This window comes from Solanum lycopersicum, chromosome 7 (genome assembly GCF_036512215.1).
Source record: "Solanum lycopersicum chromosome 7, SLM_r2.1".
In the NCBI taxonomy this organism is placed as follows: domain Eukaryota; kingdom Viridiplantae; phylum Streptophyta; class Magnoliopsida; order Solanales; family Solanaceae; genus Solanum; species Solanum lycopersicum.
The window spans coordinates 26,316,068-26,337,862 of NC_090806.1; the positions used below are offsets into that span (position 1 = coordinate 26,316,068).

The following is a 21,795-nucleotide window of genomic DNA, read 5'->3' on the forward strand; positions in this document are numbered from 1 at the left end:
ATCACGACACCCCAAGGTCCGCCGGAAGAGTCCTTGGGAGACCCGAACATGGGCCAGCAGGCTGCCAAAGCAATCTGCACACAGGCAGGATTTTGGTGGCTGTTGTGCGACGCACATCCATCACGCAGGGATTTGACTAGGCCTCACGACGCGGGGCCTACACGAGGCTCACTGCCTCAATCCTGATTTCAAAAATAAAATATGAAATTGATCCCGCGACGCACAACCACTTCCAAGATTCGTAAAAAGTCATATTTTAAGCATTTTGACTTCACAAAAAGACTCATTTGAGTGAGGGGTCTTTTGCTAATTTAATGGGTGAATATATACGGTCTTAGGGTCAATTTTAACACCCAAATCAAGTCTCAAAAGTTGAAATAAAAAATCACTCTCATCTTTCCTAGATTCTCTCTTCATCCAAACCTCCATTGAAGACCAATAGAGCTCCAAGAAGAAGATCAAACCTTCAAGTTTCCAACCCAATTTCGTGGCTTTATCATCTCTAAGGTATGATTTCTTTTACTCTTGGGATTCTTTTCCCCAAGAGGTCCCCCCAAAAGATGATTTCTAAATCCCCAAAACAAGGTTTTTCTTCTCACATGGTCTTCTTTAAAAAATAAAATTATGAATCAATTGTGATGAATTATGATGAATTAATGTTGTTTAGGTACATATTGATGGTCAATTGATCACTTCCTATGAAATTACCCTAGACCCATGTCTTTACCCCAATTTCATGAAAACCTTAAATTTATATAGTGAATTGTGAAGATTATGAATATGTAGATTGACTATGTTGTTTATGTAATTGCTTCTTGAATTTACCTTGTTCATGTAATTGGTTATGTATTCTTGGTAATGGAAGTATGAAGGTTCTTGGAAGGGACAATGAGGTATGTTGATTGGTTCTTCTTAGATTTAATTGTGAATTATAAGTTACTTAGATAGTAATGCTCCTATGTCTAATGCGTATGTGATTTATAAAGTGAAAGGGTAGTTCTGACTTACGAATACCCATGAGCTATTATGATAAGATGTTCACATAGGGGTCTAGAGGAAACTAATGTGATCTTGTATAATGAGTATGATGATTACTAAAGGGAATAAATGCTTAGCACAGAAAGGGCATGTAAGTGAGAGGAATAAACACTTAGCACCGAAAGGGCATGTAAGTGAGATGGGGGTCCCACATTTAGCAAGTTCAGCCTCCCACATGGGTTTCTTCACGTTTAGCAAGTTTGGATTCTCACGATATGTGTTGTCTCATGAGATGGAAACCTCCATGTCTAGCAATTCAAGATTTCTAGTAACAATCTCCTTGACCCTTAACTATGTGCGCACATAGGACTCTAGCTCAGTGGATGCACCTAGATAGTTATGTACGGATGATTACACCTTAGGCAAGTGTTGCTCACGTGGTCTCATGTTAGTTAATGCACTTCTTTCCCTAATGTAAAAGTAAATGAACAACTTACGTATGTGAACTCTTATTAGTGTTGTTTTAAAGGTTACCACATGGTGTGAGGGAGAGTATAAGACTTCTCTTACATATTGCACATGTGAGATCCTAAGATATGGTCCTAGTGGTGTTCTTTTATGAATATGATTATGGTTATGTTGATAAGCTATGAGTAAATACTGATGTATGAAGCATGTTATGTAAATATGTTGTAAGTATGAAGTGAGTTGCTTAATGTGACACTTAGCTTTGGATAGGGTTATGGGGCTTTATTCTTAGCATTGCACGAGTGTTGCTTGAGTTGCTTACATGTTGGGTTGACTTATGATGTTCCATACATATGTATATTGAGCTAGATATTTTACATGGTTTTGATTAAATTGTTTCTTTTCTCATGCATTAATGATTTTTATGTATGGGGACCATACTTAGAACATATGTTTTGTACTAACTCGTATTTCTCCCCTTTTTCCAAATATTTTAGTTCGCTCCATTGAGGACATTCGTGGTCATTGAAGAAGAAGACTTGGCTCTTTCCTAAGTAAATTTGTGAGTCCTCATGAGTTCTGAGGATAGAACCACTCATCAAACCTTATTAGTTTTGTTTATGTTATGAGACATTTATTCCATTCTCATGTTGAGACTTCATTGTAGCCTATATGGGCATATTGTAATAGACTAAGGGCTATGCCCAAACTATTGTGATTCATTCTTTAGATGGTTAATGCGAGACAAAGATTTACACTAAATCCTTATGTATTATTATGTTATATAAGCGAGAAGTCTAAATAAGCTTCCTATGTGAGAGGTCTATGTATAACTCAATATATATATATATATATATATATATATATATATATATATATATATATATATATACATATATACACACACATATATATATATATGTATGTATGTATGTATATATATACACACATATATATATATACATATATATACATATATATATTAAGTTTTAAATTTATTCGCGTTTTTGACCTATGATATGTGATGACGAATGATAAGTTGTCTTAGTCCTCTTAGAGGACGACGACACCGGTTACGCCTAAGGGATACTTTGGGTCGTAACATATTATTACTAAGGTAACAATCACCAACCTAGTTATTACACTATCCTCTTTGTTTGCAACAATATAATTATCCTGTAATTACATTTGGATGAGTCCGGAGCTTAAAGAGCAAAAAAAAATTGACAAAAATATAAAGGGCATATAAAATATCGCTACTGATATGGTGATTTTGTTTTTACGCTGTTATTATGTTAAAGATCAAAAACGCTCACCTATCAGCGTCTTTTTTAACTAAAAAAATCTTCAGTGCCCGTGTAGCGGTTCTGCAATTTTTTTAAAAAAATTAAAATCGCTACCTTGGCAGCGATATTTGTTAAGTTTCTTTTTTAAAAAATAATGTCATTACTGTTGCAACATTCTTATAGTTTGTGGAAATTTTTTTTGAAAATCGTTATCTTGACAGCGATTTTAGCGAATAATTTTTTTTGAAAAAAATTCTGGTGGATAATTTATATTTTTTTAAAAAAAACTTGTTTTTTTAAAAATTTCTATCAACTAGTTAATAGGTAATAATTCTGTAGGATTTCGTAAATTCTTTTTTTTAATCGCTGCCAAGTTAAGGAATTTTTTTTTTTAAAAAAAAGAAGAAAATCACTGCCAAAGCAGTAAAATTTCTCTATATTTTTTAAGTGTCATTTCTGATGCACCAATTTCATAGAAAAAAATTGTCTTATATATTCATGAGCATTATTTGAATTGGAGTGTGCTGGATCACAATATGGGAGAGTCTAACCATGCTTTCATGCACTTGAGTTCTTTTTTATCGGACCAAACTGATAGATAAATAATGTGATGTTTCTTATTTTTTAAATTTAACTTTTTTTAATATGCAATATTTTATATTATTATATATTGATGCAGTGAATTATTGTACACAAATTGTGAATAATAATTTCAAGAGTGATAAACGAGTTGGTGAGTCGCGTAGTGATAAACCTTTAGAGCATGAATTAACAGACAAGGCTGAAATGTATGAGGATGATGATGATGTAGATAATTCACCTAGTGCACTTGTTGAAGATCAAAGTGGTTAATCATCATTCTACTGTGATTCCATACTTAGATCACACTAAAGAAAGTAAAAAAAAAATTTATGTATACAAGCAATGTTGGTTCTATCCGAGTGATACTTTGAAATCCAAACAATCCTAAATATATTAAGTGAGGTTCGATTGTTGCAAATTAAATATTTATTTATTTATTTATATTATATTGATTAATCTAATTTGTATATGCAACTAAGTATGCTATTTATGAAAAAGAAGCAAAAGAAAATTTTCGTAAGAGCATATAGTCTTGTAACAAAAAAATTTATCTGTGATCAATCCAAGAGTAAAAATTGGAGAGTTATTTGCAAGCGTCATGAGTTGAGGTGTAATTGAATGATTCACTTTACAGAGATTCAAGTGGTATATGGAAGGCAACAAAAATGATTGAACCACATACTTGTTTTACAGATATTATAAGGAGGATCATTTCAATGTAAATATTAACATGATTGTCACTTTATATACCATGCAAAATTCAGACATAAACATTAAGATGATCCGTGAAATTATTAAAGGAAGGCATCACTATGCTCCTCGTTATAGAAAAATAAAAAGATCCGAGAAAAATATTTCAAATGGTCTATGGTGATTTTGAAAGTTCATTTAAGGCATTACCTTGATACATGACTGCACTAAAATTATTCAATCCAGGTGGGAGCACCATTCTACAACAATTCAAGGTGAGTAAATATTTTTCAAAAAAAATTGGGCTTTTAAACAGAGAATTGATGATTTCAAAAGTTGTAGGCCGATTATTTTCATCAATGACATCATCTTTATGGTTTGTATTATATGGAACTAATAATTGCGGTTGAGACTGATGCAAATGGATATATTTTTTCACTTTCATATACTTTAGTAGCACGTGAGAGTTTTGAGTCTTGGTAGTGATTTCTCAAGTTATTATGGACACATGTTGTTTCTGAGTGACAAGAAATTGATCTCATTTCTGACCGTCATCAAGGAATCTTGCAATGTATTCAGTCTTATGATTGGTTGAATCCATCCAGCACATATCGTAGATTTTGTGTTCGAAACTTAAAAGCAAATTTTAGTAAAAAATTGTAAATAGTAAACTTGAAAAATTAATGTGGTCGGATGCTACAGAGCATCCGAAGAAGAAGTTTGTGCAATAGATGCAACAAATCAAAATATTATCTCCTGCAGGCAACAACATAATTTGTTAAATGAATTTTCTTTGAAAAATGGACAATGTATAAGGATGATGATCGTAGATGGGGTGCCATGACCACAAATATGTCTGAGTCATATAATGATTTATTGAAAAAAATTTGGGGGCTACCTATGATTGCCATTGTTCAAATGATGTTCAAAACTTTTGTTGATCGTTTTGTCAAAAGAAACAACCTTGCAATCACATTACTTCAAATTAATGTCCTAGCCTCTTGCAATAGATTAAAAATTTAATGATTATTATCAAAGAATTCAAGGGCACACTGATTTGATGACTTACAACCATGGTGATGGAGTACTTGAAATGCTAACTTTTGCTCATGATGGCAAAGGTGAAAATGTCCACAAGGTTACTACAAAGGATAAGAAATGTTCTTGTGGAAAATGAATAAATTATCATGTTCTTATGAAAAATTGAAGAAATTATCATATGCCTTGCTCACATGCTATCAAATTTTGTGTACTTCTCGAAATCGAGACAAAGTCATATATAAGTAAATTCTATAGTACAAAATATAACAAAGAAACGTACGGTGGGACATTTACCCAATGGATGATGAAATGTATGGGTCGTCTACTCTTTTCAATTTAATTGCAAATACTGAATATTTGTGGACATGTGATATACAGGTAAGAAGCCGACATAAGAATGATATGAATATAGCTCCGACTCGCAGGACTAGAAAATATAGCTTTTGTAAGAAAATGGCTCACACAAAAACACAATATTATACTCTATTTTAAATATATTGTCTATATTTTTAAGATGAATGTATTTTTTTGTCTTGTTATTAATATTATAATATATCATTTTCAAATATTTGTTGGCATATATTTAAATGGGAAAATTGTATAAAATAGCAAACTAATAACCTAAATTAAATAGAATAGCTAGGGTTTGATTTAATTGTGCTCCATAGCAAACATTACCTAAAATTTGCCAGCGTCTCTCTCCTAGGAATCTCGCTCGCCACTCTCCATTCTCGCTCGCCTCTCTCGCTTTATACATAGAAGTGTATAATTCTGTTTCTGTTTTGTATAAAGCGAGAGAAAAATGTATATACACATGCAAAAATGTATATCTTCGTGTTATACACTTAATTATACAATTTACAAACATTTTACTTCAAAAATTGCAGAGAAAAAGGCCAACGAATTATACAATTGCGAATTATACAATTGAAGTGAAATACAATTTTCTCTAGCTTTATACAATAGAAGTGTATATATTGTGTTTCTGTTTTTGTATAAAGCGAGAAAAACATACATCTTTTTGCTATAAACTTATAATTATGCAATATACATACATTTTAATTCGATTCAACTATATGCAAAGCAAATTATACAATTGCAGCGAAATAGGCCTGCGAATTATACAATTTAGGCCAGCGAATTATACAATTTAGGCCAGTGAATTATACACTTGTATATGTATAGCGAATTATACAGTTTTTATGTTTTCTATGGAGCGCAATTATGCAAAGTTTGCTATATTATACAAATATGAATTTTTTGTTTGCTATATGTGAAAGTTGCCATATTTAAATAGTCTTGTTGCATTTTAAATATTAATTAAATTGATCTTTCAAGTGAGTTAAAAAGTAAAAAAGATAATTTAATATTTTGTAAGTATATTGTATTTATATCATAATTATATAAACGATCCGACCTATCTTAAAAATAATAATTTGACCTAACTTGAAAAATAATGATTTTACATAACTTAAAGGAAAAGAAAAATCAAGCAAATGTTGAAAACAAAGAGGAAAATTTGATTGCACACAAAAAAAAATTCAAACTCTTTGTTGAAATTAACACGGAGCAAAATGTCACGACCCAAAATGAGCCGCGAGTGGTACCCACATTTACCCTCCTATGTGAGCGAACCAAACAATCCAAACCCCAACATTCAACCATAATGAACAAAATATTATGTGGAAGACTTAAAACTCATTAACGAAATCAAGTAAATAACTTCTAAAATTTATCAATTTCTATCCCAAAACCTGGAAGTCATCATCACAAGAACATCTATCCTCAAATTACTAATTCTAAGAGTATCTAGAAAGTTAGAATAAATAAAAAGCAAGTCCATGTCGGAACTTCAAGGCATCAAGACATGAAGAAGAAGATCCAGTCCAACCTAGAAGCGTTAGCTCACCCTGAAATCCGGTGTAATGAAGACTGGCTAGAGTTGCGGTTGAGTTGAAGACGACGGTACGTTTGCTGCACTCCACAAATAACAAAGAAAAATAATTACAAGTAGGGGTCAGTACAAAACACGAGTACTGAGTAGATATCATCGGCCAACTCAAAATAGAAAATAGTATATATCAGATAATATCATAAAATCAACTAAAATACTCAACATGCGGCATTTACAATTACCATAACTCTTGGACACAAAACCAAGCACATCAATGAGGACTCACGCCTCCCCATCATACTCATTTGGGAATTAGGTTCATTAAATTGAGTATACTAATATCTTTCAAGATTCATTATCTTTATTTCTCTCGTGTCGGTACGTGACACTCCGCTCCATATACTATCCTGGTTTCGGAACGTGACACTCCGATCCTCATCATACTATCCTGGTGTCGGAACGTGACACCCGATCCATATTCTATCCTGGTGCCAGAACATGGCACTCCGATCCATATACTATCCTGGTACCGGAACGTGGCACCCGATCCATATACTATCGTGGTGTCAGAACGTGACACCCGATCCATATTATATCCTGGTGCTGGAACGTGGCACTCCGATCCATATACTATCCTGGTACCGGAACGTGGCACCTGATCCTCATCATACTATCCTGGTGTCGGAACGTGACACCCGATCCATATTCTATCCTGGTGTCGGAACGTGGCACTCTGATCCATATACTATCCTGGTACCGGAACGTGGCACCCAATCCATATACTATCCTTGTGTCGGAATGTGACACCCGATCCATATTCTATCTTGGTGTCGGAACGTGGAACTCCGATCCATATACTATCCTGGTACCGGAACATGGCACCCGATCCATATACTATCCTGGTGCCGGAACGTGACACTCGATCCCCTTATCTCACTACTTTCGTTCATCAATCCTTCTTTTATACCAAGGCATCATCATTAACAAAGTAGATTAGGGTTTTCAAAATTTAGGATTCAATAGCTTCATCATGCTTATTTTATCACAATTATATAATCACATTCATGCAAGCATACAATTAAGCATATAGAAGGGTTTACAACACTACCCAATACATATCATTCGCTATTAAGAGTTTACTACGAATAGCATAAACCATAACCTACCTCCACCGAAGAATTGTGATCAAGCAATCTACTCTCCCAAAGCTGCGTTCTTCCTCTCTCTCAATCGATCGTTTCTCCCTCTCTCTCTGTTCTTTTTCTTTTTCTTATTCAAACCCTCTTTCTTTTACCCTAATTAGCATATAATTAAGTATAAAAGATGATAAAATACCCCACTACTTGTTTCAAGGTTCTCTCTTTTAACCCCCAAGTAATCAAATTATTAACATTAAACCACTAACTTTATAATTATAAGTAGGAATAGTCCAAAATGCTCCTTAAAATATTTAGCAGGAATCCGACCCAGTCAGGGTCACGCAGTCTGTGACGGGCCATCGTGCCTGCGATGGTCCGTCCTGCTGAGTCGTCACAGAGTTCAGAGACTAAAATTTACTGAAGGGCCTGTGATGGTCCGTCGTGCCCACGACGGTCCGTCCTGCCATGTCATCGTGAAGTTCAGAGAGTTGTTCTCAGTACCCAATTTTTCAGAATTCTAAGTGTTTTGGAACGACACACCCTCGACGGTCCGTCGTGGGATCCGTCGACTCAGACTGTAATTACCAGAAATAAACTCTACTGCTCAAAACGACTAACAGGTCGTTACAATACATACCAATTTACCCATCGCTCGTCCCCGAACGATCACGAGAAGAAAACAAAGGCCAAAAGGAGTACCTGAATCTGTAAACAGGTGTGGATATCTTTCTTGCATATCGGCCTCCTTCTCCCAAGTGAACTCTTCGACTTGCCGATTCTTCCATTTAACCTTGACAGATGTAATCTCCCTTGACCTCAACTTGCGGACTTCCCTATCTAAGATAGCAGCAGGCTCCTCCTCATAAGACAAATTCTCATCAAGAAGAACTGAATCCCAACGAATGATGTAGTTTCCATCACCATGGTATCTTTTCAGCATAGACACATGAAATACCGGGTGCACTCCTGATAGTGTTGGGGGCAAGGCTAATTCATAAGCCACCTCCCCTACTCGCTTAAGTACTTCAAATGTTCCAATATACCTCGGGCTTAGCTTACCTCTTTTTCCAAACCTCATCACCCCTTTCATGGGTGAAACCTTCAGTAAAACTTGCTCGCCCTCCATAAACTCCAAGTATCTAACCTTTCGATCTGCATATTCCTTTTGCTTGCTTTGAGCCGCTAAAAGCTTTTCTTGAATAGATTTCACCTTCTCTAATGAATCCCTCAAAATATCAGTACCCCAAGGTCTAACCTCAAATGCATCAAACCAACCAATGGGAGACCTACATCTCCTCCCATACAATGCTTCGAAAGGAGCCATATCAATACTTGAGTGATAGCTATTATTGTATGAAAACTCCGCTAAGGGTAAGAAGTTATCCCAATGACCCCCAAATTCTATCACACATGCACGAAGCATATCTTCCAACACCTGAATTGTTTGCTCAGACTGACCATCGGTCTGAGGGTGAAATGCAGTACTAAGGTCAAACCTAGTACCTAATTCAGCATGCAATGTTCTCCAAAACTTAGAAGTAAACTGCGTACCTCTATCTGATATGATGGAAAGTGGAACTCCATGCAATCGAACAATTTCTGAGATGTAGAGTCTTGCTAAATTCTCCGCATTGTAGGTCACCTTGACCGGGATGAAGTGAGCAGCCTTAGTTAATCTGTCCACAATTACCCAAATAGAGTCAAACTTCCCCAATGTCTTTGGAAGACCAACCATGAAGTCCATTGCAATTCTCTCCCACTTCCATTCAGGAATGGGCATTCTCTGAAGTGTTCCTTCGGGCCTCTGGTGTTCATACTTTACTTGCTGACAATTTGAACATTTGGCAACAAAATCAACAATGTCGTGCTTCATTCTACTCTTCCCTTAACTATGAGCCTCTTTAAGAATAGTGGGGATCAAATCATCAACACGGGGCACACATACCCTTCCCTTAATTCTCAAAACACCTTCCTCATCCATTATGGCTTCTTTAGCCTCTCCTCGCAACACCATATCCCGAATTCGGCTTAGTTTCTCGTCATCAAACTGTTTTCCCTTGATCTTGTCAAGAAAAGAAGATCTCGCCTCCACACTGACCAAAAATCCTCCCTTCTCATTTACTTCTAACCTCATAAAGTCGTTAGCCAGAGTCTGAACCTCTCTAGCCAATGGGCGTCTAGAAACTTGTAAGTGGGCTAAACTACCCATGCTCTCTGCTTTTCTACTTAAGGCGTCTGCCACAACATTATCCTTTCCTGGGTGATACCAGATGGTAACATCGTAATCCTTCAATAGTTCCATCCACCTCCTCTGCCTCAAATTCAAGTCTTTCTGGGTAAAAACATACTGTAGACTATGATGATCTGTGTAGACTTCACACTTGACCCCATATAGATAGTGTCTCCATTTCTTTAATGCAAACACTACCGCAGCCAATTCCAAATCGTGGGTCGGATAGTTACGTTCATGCACCTTTAATTGCCTCGAAGCATAAGCAATTACATTCTTCTCTTGCATTAGCACTGCACCCAAACCAAAATAGGATGCATCACAATAAACAATGAAGTTCTTACCCTCTACTAGCAAGGTAAGGATCGGTGCAGTAGTCAGCAAGGTCTTGAGTTTCTGAAAGCTTTCTTCACATTCGTCCGACCATACAAATGGAACATTCTGTTTAGTCAAGTTTGTCAATTGCGAAGCAATAGAAGAGAATCCCTTGACAAATCGACGGTAGTAGCTGGCTAAACCAACAAATCTCCTTATTTCTGACATATTAGGAGGCCTTACCCAATTTCTCACTGTTTCAATCTTAGAAGGATCCACCATCACTCCATCCTTAGAAACCACGTGCCCCAAAAAGGACACTGAATCTATCCAAAACTCACACTTGGAGAATTTGGCATAAAGCCTTTTCTCCCTTAACACTTCCAACACAATTCTCAAATGCTCCTCATGCTCTTTCTTACTCTTGGAGTATATCAGTATATCATCAATAAATACGATCACAAAGAGATCCAGATATGGCTTAAAAATCCCGTTCATCAAGCTTATGAAAGCAGCAGGGGCATTCGTAAGACCAAAAGACATTACTACAAATTCGTAATGCCCATGCCTGGTTCGAAAAGTAGTCTTTGGCACATCCGTTGCCCGTATTTTCAATTGATGATAACCGGATCTCAAGTCAATCTTAGAGAAGACACAAACACCTTGTAACTGATCGAACAAGTCATCAATGCGAGGAATAGGGTACTTGTTCTTAATAGTTACCTTGTTCAACTGCCGGTAGTCTATGCACATCCGAAAACTCCCATCCTTCTTCTTCACAAATAACACCGGAGCACCCCAAGGGGATGCACTTGGTCTAATGAAACCTTTACTTAACAACTCTTGAAGTTGGGCCTTTAAATCCCTTAACTCTGCTAGAGCCATTCTATAAGGAGGTATGGAAATGGGGCGAGTACCCGACTCCAGATCAATGCAAAAGTCAATATCTCTATCCGGTGGCATACTAGGAAGGTCTGCAGGAAACACATCCAGAAACTCACGGACTACCGGAACCGTCTCAATGGAGGGTACTTGGGTAGTATCATCCCTGAGGTGTGCCAAGAAAGCTAAACAACCCTTTCTAACCATTCTCTTAGCACGAATAAAGGAGATGATACGAACTGGAGTAGAAGTGTAGTCATCCTCCCACACTAACGGATCTGTCTCAGGCTTGGCCAATGTCACAGTTTTTGCATTGCAATCTAAGATTGTGAAGTTTGGAGAAAGCCAAGTCATACCCAGAATTACATCGAAGTCAACCATTTCTAAGATAACCAAGTCTACATGAGTATTGCTCTCCATAAAAGTCACGGGACAAGACCTATACACCTTTTCAACTATCACAGACTCACCCACCGGAGTAGAAACACGAATAGGCATATCAAGCAATTCACAATGTAAATTAAGACCAGTAACAAATGAGGAGGATACATATGAAAATGTGGATCCAGGATCAAATAATACAAAAGCCATGCAATCACAAACCAAAAGATTACCTGTGATGACAGCATCAGATGTCTCCGCTTCAGATCTCCCAGGGAAAGCATAACAATGGGCCCTATCACCGGTCTGTCCGTTGCCCCTACCATGTTGTGCTGCAGTATTTCCAGTTTGTCCGTCACCCCGGCCGTTTTGGTGACCACCATTACCTCGGCCACCACGCCCTCCAGAATGACGGCCTCTTCCATGACCACCTCTACCTCTGACTATTTGAGGTCTGTAACTCTGTTTTGGACAATACTTCTTAATGTGTCCAGTCTCCCCACATCCATAACACTCTCTGGATTCAAGCATAGGTCTCTGTGAGAATGACAAAGTCTGAGGATAACCTCCAAACTCAGAGAAGTGTTGACCGGTCTGCGGTGGACCCCCAACTACAGTCTGCAGTGAAGACTGAATAGGTCGGGTTGGATAACCTTCTGAACCCTGCCCTCTGGAGTAAGAACCATTAAACTCACCTCCCTTACGAAACCTTTTAGATGTCGATGCCATGGTGAAGTCATCTGGCTTCACTCCCTCCACCTCTATCACGAAGTCTACCACTTCCTGAAAGGATTTCGCTGTAGCCGCTACCTGTAAGGCTGAAATCCGCAAATCTGACCTCAACCCCTTCACAAAACGGCGAATCCGCTCTTGTGGACTGAAGAAAAGCTGGGTGGCATACCTGGATAATGCACGAAACTTAGCCTCATACGCTGTAACCGACATCCTACCTTGCTCTAGGCTCAAGAAGTCATCTCTCCTCCTATCCCTCAAGGTCCGGGGGATATGCTTCTCCATAAATAAGCTAGACAATGACGCCCAAGTCATAGGTGGTGCTTGTGCGGGTGGACACTCCACATGTGACCGCCACCACATTTTGGCATTTCCCTGAAACTGATAGGTTACAAACTCAACACCAAATCGTTCCACTATGCCCATTTTATGTAGTAACTCATGACAATCAACCAGAAAATCATAGCATCCTCAGATTCAGTACCCTTGAAGACTGGAGGTTTCAATTTCAAGAACTTACTGAAAAGTTCATGTTGATCGCTTGTCATTATAGGCCCTGTAGTCAAACGAGGAAACATGCTTATTTCCAATGAGGCATCCATGCGGGGAGACTCAGCACCGACCTGTCGTACTTCCGGAACCTGAGGTGCTGGTGCAGAAAACACTGGAGGTGTCTGGCCCTGATCAGATAACCCACTAAGGTAAGCAAGAACCTGATTGATCATCTCTGGGGTAGGTTGGGGTGGTAATTCCTCATTCTACACTTGCTCATTCTCCCCTTCCTCCCCCTCTCTTACTACATCCTCAGTCGGTGGAGGAGTCACCGCCCTAGTACTAGATAGGCCAGGTGCTTGTCCTCTTCCTCTAGAGGACGTCCTCCCGCGGCCTCTACCACGGCCTCTTGTCACTGCTCCTCTTTGAGCTACAGTCTCAGTGGCTGGCTCAGACGCCTCTTGTCTTGCCGGTGCTGGTGTTGGCGCGGGTTGTTGCTCTAGTTCTAACCATCTGCGAAATAGAGTGAAGATGGTCAGATATCAATTTCTATCACCTAGATACCAATTGGATCCAAGTAATAGCACGAAATAAAGAAAGAATGAGATTTTCCTAAAGTCTTATAGCCTCTCAAAAAAAAGTAAAGGCGTCCCCCTACCGTTCCTTAAGACACTACTAGACTCGTTCTTGTGTGATGAGACCAACGAACCTAAAGCTCTGATACCAAGTTTGTCACGACCCAAAACGAGCCGCGAGTGGCACCCACATTTACCCTCCTATGTGAGCGAACCAACCAATCCAAACCCCAACATTCAACCATAATGAACAAAATATTATGCGGAAGACTTAAAACTCATTAACGAAATCAAGTAAATAACTTCTAAAATTTATCAATTTCTATCCCAAAACCTGGAAGTCATCATCACAAGAACATCTATCCTCAAATTACTAATTCTAAGAGTATCTAGAAAGCTAGAATAAATAAAAAGCTAGTCCATGCCGGAACTTCAAGGCATCAAGACATGAAGAAGAAGATCCAGTCCAAGCTAGAAGTGTTAGCTCACACTGAAATCCGGTGTAATGAAGACTTGCTAGAGTTGCGGTTGAGTTGAAGACGACGGTACGTTTGCTGTACTCCACAAATAACAAAGAAAAACAATTACAAGTAGGGGTCAATACAAAACACGAGTACTGAGTAGATATCATCGGCCAACTCAAAATAGAAAACAGTATATATCAGATAATATCATAAAATCAACTACAATACTCAACATGCGGCATTTACAATTACCATAACCCTTTGTCACAACACCAAGCACATCAATGAGGACTCACGCCTCCCCATCATACTCATTTGGGAATTAGGTTCATTAAATTGAGTATACTAACATCTTTCAAGATTCATTATCTTTATTTCTCTCGTGTCGGCACGTGACACTCCGCTCCATATACTATCCTGGTGTCGGAACGTGACACTCCGATCCTCATCATACTATCCTGGTGTCGGAATGTGACACCCGATCCTTATTCTATCATGGTGCCGGAATGTGGCACTCCGATCCATATACTATCCTGGTACCAGAACGTGGCACCCGATCCATATACTATCCTGGTGTCGGAATGTGACACTCGATCCATATTCGATCCTGGTGCCGGAACGTGGCACTCCGATCCATATACTATCCTGGTACCGGAACGTGGCACCTGATCCTCATCATACTATCCTGGTGTCGGAACGTGACACCCGATCCATATTCTATCCTGGTGCCGGAACGTGGCACTCCGATCCATATACTATCCTGGTACCGGAACGTGGCACCCAATCCATATACTATCCTTGTGTCGGAACGTGACACCCGATCCATATTCTATCCTGGTGCCGGAACGTGGCACTCCGATCCATATACTATCCTGGTACCGGAACATGGCACCCGATCCATATACTATCCTGGTGCCGGAACGTGACACTCGATCCCCTAATCTCAGTACTTTCGTTCATCAATCCTTCTTTTATACCAAGGCATCATCATTAACAAAGTAGATTAGGGTTTTCAAGATTTAGGATTCAATAGCTTCATCATGCTTATTTATATCACAATTATATAATCACATTCATGTAAGTATACAATTAAGCATATAGAAGGGTTTACAACACTACCCAATACATATCATTCGCTATTAAGAGTTTACTACGAATAGCATAAACCATAACCTACATCCACCGAAGAATTGTGATCAAGCAATCTACTCTCCCAAAGCTGCGTTCTTCCTCTCTCTCAATCGATCGTTTCTCCCTCTCTCTCTCTGTTCTTTTTCGTTTTCTTATTCAAACCCTTTTTCTTTTACCCTAATTAGCATATAATTAAGTATAAAAGATGATAAAATACCCCACTACTTGTTTCAAGGTTCTCTCTTTCAACCCCCAAGTAATCAAATTATTAACATTAAACCACTAACATTAAAATATTTAGCAGTAATCCGACCTAGTCAGGGTCACGCAGTCTGTGACGGGCCGTCGTGCCTGCGACGGTCCATCCTGCTGAGTCGTCACAGAGTTCAGAGATTGAAATTTACTGAAGGGCCTGTGATGGTCCGTCGTGCCTACGACGGTCCGTCCTGCCATGTCGTCACGAAGTTCAGAGAGTTGTTCTCAGTACCCAATTTTTCAGAATTCTAAGTGTTTTTGGAACGACACACCCTCGACGGTCCGTCGTGCCCATGACGGTCCGTAGTGGGATCCGTCGACTCAGACTGTAATTACCAGAAATAAACTCTACTGCTCAAAACGACTAACAGGTCGTTACACAAAAAATTTCAACACATATAAAAATTTAATTTACTGCATAAAACTCTTTAAACCTTTCGAAAAGAGATACATATAGTATTATTCTTCTGAGTTTTTTGAATCTTCTACGTCTTCATTTTCTTCTTCATTTTCAGAATCATTCGACTCTTTCTCATTTTGATAGTGACTGCCTGTTCAATGTCTAGTTGATTTGTGTAGCCTGATTGTTCTTCTAGGTGAATTTTTCTATCAAAACTTGAATATTATGAAGCTTTATTATTAAATCTTGAATCACGGGACACAGTTACATATACTACAATACAATATAATATGATTAAATAAATATGCACAAATAATTAAGAAAAAATTATAAAATTTCAATGAAAATGATCATAGTTACATTTGGAAAATTCAACCTCCCACCAAATAGAGAATTATATATAGGAAATTTACGCATACCATGTTGAATATTATACTAAGATTTGCTGAATTATGCAAAACCTGATATCGGAAAATGTGGAGTTATAAAAACTTTCTGTTAACACCAACTTTTTGTCCGATAATTTTAAAATTAATGCTTTTTGAGTATTTTATTTTAAATAGATCAAAATACATGTTTTGTCATTTTTAATGCAATTTCTTGATAGTCATCATTTTTCTCAAAGTATTAAGATTTCTATCGGTTGTTTTGTTTATATTTTTTTGTCACAACCGAACATTTAAATATTTGTTCATTTTTTATAAAATTATTATTTTTGTTAAATAACTTTTTTTACATGTCATTGTTACGTTTATTATTTTTTTTTACAATACTTATTTTATTTGTTACATTATTAATATTAATTTTAATATCGCACAACCTAAAATTTCATTCAAATTCTAATACAATTTGTATATATATATTTTATCAACAAATAATTTTTGAATCACGATCTCAAATACATAATTTAGACTCATTTTTTATAATTCTCTCTGTATAGAATATTTGTTTCATTAGGTTAAAGTGGTAAAAAACTTTAGGAATATTTTTTCAGACTTCTTATTCTCTTATCGTTCATTATATTTTGAAGACAAGTTTACTAGAACTCCGCTTAAATCTGGCGAGTCCACTACCAAAATACCATTTATTTTTTTCCATTTTCTCCGGAAAACAAAGACCACACTCAAATCAAATCCTTCTCCATTTTTCTCCGGCTGAACAACAACCAAAACAACTCCAAGTTCCATGGTTCTTCCACACAAAACCCAGTGCCTCTCTTTCACTCACTCTTCTGACGAGGAACCCACCACGACGAGCTCACCCGCAGCTCTCCCACCTCCAAATGATCTCCTCGAAGCCACCAGCTCCAGTGGGCAGTGAGCACTGAGCTCCGAGCTCCAAGCTCACATACCATGCCGGAGCACCACCATTCGTTCCCCTCACAGACCCAAAAATACCAACAGAATTCTCATCACAAACGACCCCAAAAACACCCAATTACACCAACATCCACCGAACTCCGGTGAAACCCCACCCCAACAACCCTTTTGTTTCTTTCCCCTTTTTCCAGCGAGCAATAACCAGCACTCCAGCGAACAACGACAGAAGCTCCGGCGATGAGCTTCAGCTCCAACGAACCAAAGCAAAGAACAAGGACCTTGCTGCCATTCCCCTTCCCCTTCCCCTTTCACGTTTTCTTCGTCCTTTACACAGGTATTTTGTCTCAAAATCGGTGAGCTCCGATGGAAATACTAGTTTCCACCACCACACCGTTGCCGCTCCAAGCTCCGGTGAAACCCACAAACTCAGGAAAAACAACCCCAAACAGATCCTAAGAGCTTCCACTCTCACTGCAAAAAACATTAATGGTAATTTAGATTTTTCAATTTTTGGTTCTTTATTTATTTATCATTATTATTATTATTATTATTATTATTATTATTATTATTATTATTGTAATTTTCATTTTTATTTATGTTTGCTACATTATTTGGAATTTGTTTACTAATCCTTTTCGTTTTAGTTGCTGATGATTATTTAATTCTGCTTTGTCTAGAGTTGAACTCCATTTTTCTATTTTGGGATATTCGAATTTTGTTACAAGTTCGATTCAATTTTGTTAGATAATGTTAGAGTGTTTATTTATTTCTATTTAATTGTTGTGAAAGTCCATCTTTTAATTGTTGCTATGTTTAATTAATATGTTTTATTATAAAATTGTTTTGGACATTATTGAATTTTCTATGCTTTGACGTGTTGTACTGTTACTCTCTCTATTCACTGTTCTTGTTGATATTTTTTGCTTTGATATTTGTTGATTATTCTATCTGTTATATTGATGTTATAAGTGGATTAATTTGAATAGTATTGCTTTATTTTTATAAATTGTTTAGTTAGTTTTGTTTGAAAGAGTTTGGAGGTTTTCTTATTTTAAAAGATGAAAATTTAGTTCAAAGCGTTTATATTTTGTTTGTTAAAATGACTTATGAAGAAATTATCGTAGATTTTCAAGGTCTTCAATGTTACAAAGATGTTTATTTTAAAATTATTATTTGATTCATCTATTTTTATTTATTTTTATTTATAACTAACACTTTTACTAAGTGTCTTTACAGGTACATCGAGTTGCTTTCCATTGAAGCTATTCGAATTATACTCTTTATTCATTATTTTGTATATATTGACTTCACACAAACTTTAGGCAATTTCTTATATCATCTTATTTTATTACTTGTGTATATTGCATGTTTATTATACTTGTTCATTATTTTATTTCCTCTTCAATTTGAAAAAATGAATTCATACGGGACCCACATTTGTGGATTTCGAAGGATGCCTAACATCTTTCCTTCGGAATAACTTGAACTCTTTACCTAGATCAATTGGTTACATGGACTTTCTTTTAAGTTTATTAATTAATCAGTTTTCTAGTTTTTCTAAAAATTAGCCGGCGACTCTCTTTACCCTTTTAAAATTCTTTTGACTATTTTTTAATTGAATCATCGCGATGTTGCTCCCATTCAAATGATGTCAACACCGTCCGTTTCCTGATTAAAGAGATTGACATTAGTGTTAGAGGCCCTGCATAAAAATCAAACGTGGGATAATAAGGCTCGGAAGTAGCCACCAAATGTATGTTATTATCAACCAAATAATCTTCATCAATCAAATGTTGCTTCGCACGATTTCGACTACGATTTTCAACATCGCTCCTTTAACCTCGAGGTGCACCTTCTCTAGGTATTGTTGTCACGATTGGTGAGATACATATATTGGTGGCGGTTCATCATATTGATTGGGAGGATTGTAATCAGAAGCAAGCTTAATCACATTCCCTAGATGGTCGCATTTAGTGACTCCATTGAAATATGAATGACTTCCTCTACATATTATCTCATTTTATTAGATTGATTTTCATAAGTTTTAATCACCCCAACTCAATGATACTAAATTTTATGACCCCTAGCCTATAATAAATAAAAAAAATATTAATAATAAAAAAATTGTTAACGATCAATATAATAATTTAAAATTTCATAATATACATACTAATGCCTTGTGTCTTCCTGTCATGTGTTGATATCCTCTTTGTACAACATGTTGTGAATTTTCAATGAACATGCGGGAATGCCTCATGTACGAATGAAAATAATCTTCTTGATCACTTATGAATGGAGGTCGAAATATAATATACAATTTTGACGTTGTTCCCGTACATAGTGTGTGTAGTTAAGAACATTTATATCCTCTTGTTTTATTTTGAATCTTCATCACACTTAAAATGATGTTCGAAAAATTGAGTACATGATCAAGAAATATGTTGTAAATAATCAAACTGTCTTACAACGATTAATCATGTGTCCTTGCGATAAATTTCATAAATGAGTGATACATGTGTCATCAAAACAGATTGTCTTGACAGACACCACAAGACAATCTATTAATAACATCTTCTGAATAAGGTTGTCAAATAAATAATAAAAAATGTAAGTAAGATAATTATTAATTTTTTTAACAAAAAAATAAAAATAAATATGTAAATTAATTAAAACAGTCTTGAACTTATATCAAAGTTAGCTAGCCATCACCGGAAACCTAGGGAAAAATTCTATTATGTATGAGGCAGGCTATGTCATACTTGTATGAGGCATTGTTTGATTGACAAATGGACATAGATGGGACCCATTTGTCAAGCTAATAAAGGAACATTTTTAAGTCTTCTTTGTAATTTTTTTTGTTTTATGTCCCTTAGCTCAATATTTTGTGTTTTAATTTTTTTAAAAATATGTTTTTCTTTTTAAGATTATTTTAATCATATCTTTTAAGAATTTATTTGTTGATCTAATTAGTGTATACTATCCTTTTTTTTACGTACTGAGTTTTTATTTAAATTTTACAATCATTATATAAGTTTTTAGTTTATTATTTTAATATTATTTTTTTATTTTATGTTATTTATTCTATTATAATAAATATTTATTTGAAATTTATTTTTTAGCTTATCAAATCAAGATATAATAGGTTTTCTAATCCTGAATATTATTTTTAAAAATCATAAATAAATTTATAAAATTGCGAAAATTCTTTTAAGGAATAAACTATTAAAATTATTATTTATATTTATAATTTCTTAAGAAATATGTAAGAAAAGTTAATAAACAAAATATTAATTAAATTACACCTACCTTGAATTTTAAGAATAAAATATTGTATAAATTGACGAAAATAATATGTATTTATGTTGGTGTTTATGGATGTATTTCGATTTTGAATTTCATGATAATAGTATCAAAACTTATATAATTGTTTGTCAAGATCATTAATGTTCTTTCCGTTATATTTACTTTTGAAGAGTATTTGTGGATTGAATTGCTTTTCGATTATGAGATTGTTGAGAGAAAAATAAAAAGAACATATTAAATTTCTGAAAAAATTACCTGAATAAACAACTTTAGTTTATATATTCACAATATTTCCCTTCTATTTTTTAAAAATACAAAAATCCTTATTTTTTCCTAAATCTAAACTACTGGATACATTATTATATTAGAATCGTAAACAATTAAGTTTAACCCCTAAATTTACTCCTATATTTTTCCTCAATAACCAAACCCATTATATCCACTCCTAAAGTTTCTCCGTCAATTTCTCAACCAGTTTGTATTCCAAATTTTGAAATTTAAAGTTGGCTTTGTCCGCCATATCCGTTCAACAAATTTTGAATAGATACTATCTTCTTCTTCAATTCTTTATTTTCATTCTTCTATTTGTTCTAATGTTTCATGGATCATCCGTCATTTAGTATTGGGATTGCCCAAATAGTCACATCAAACACTAATCAAATCTCTGTTTATGAAGATCCAAAATTAATTGAATACGGGTCTAAGAGCTTGCATAATCTTCTAACAATGGCTAAGCAAAGTTTCTAGAAGTCTAGTATAAAAAAAGCGTCACATGCAAAGACACCCAAGAAAAAGGGTAGAAAGCTTGCTATCGTCATATCCAAACCTCCATAGCCAGCGGTATGTACTTTTATTTTATTTATTTTTTTGCAATTTTTTTGGTCACATGCAATGAGTTTTGTGTGTTATTGGAAAAATCATTTTTAATTAAAAATATTTGTATATTGATAAGATTCTTCATTTGATACACAAAATCCTAAAATTTTGTACATTTTTTTTATTTCTTATGACTAATGTATCAATAAGTTAAAATGAAGAAAAATAAGTTATAAATATTGATATTTATCATTAATTTATAAAATGTTGGCTTTGTGTATCACTTATCGGATATAACATATAATGTTGGTTTTCATTTTATCAGATATAACATATTTGATAATGTTGTTGTTATCAAAAATCTATGTAAGTTTAACGTTCAAATTATAGGATTTTATGTATGTTTCTAAACAACATAAATA

General features: G+C 35.7%; 1 long non-coding RNA gene across 1 annotated transcript; it reads left to right on the forward strand.

Annotated features, from left to right (window-relative positions):
• Positions 1–355: 355 nt before the first annotated feature.
• LOC138337165 (uncharacterized) lies at positions 356–2,208 on the forward strand. The gene is made up of 2 exons (XR_011210649.1): positions 356–507; positions 1,944–2,208. It is a non-coding gene; the product is annotated as an uncharacterized lncRNA (long non-coding RNA).
• Positions 2,209–21,795: the final 19,587 nt, after the last annotated feature.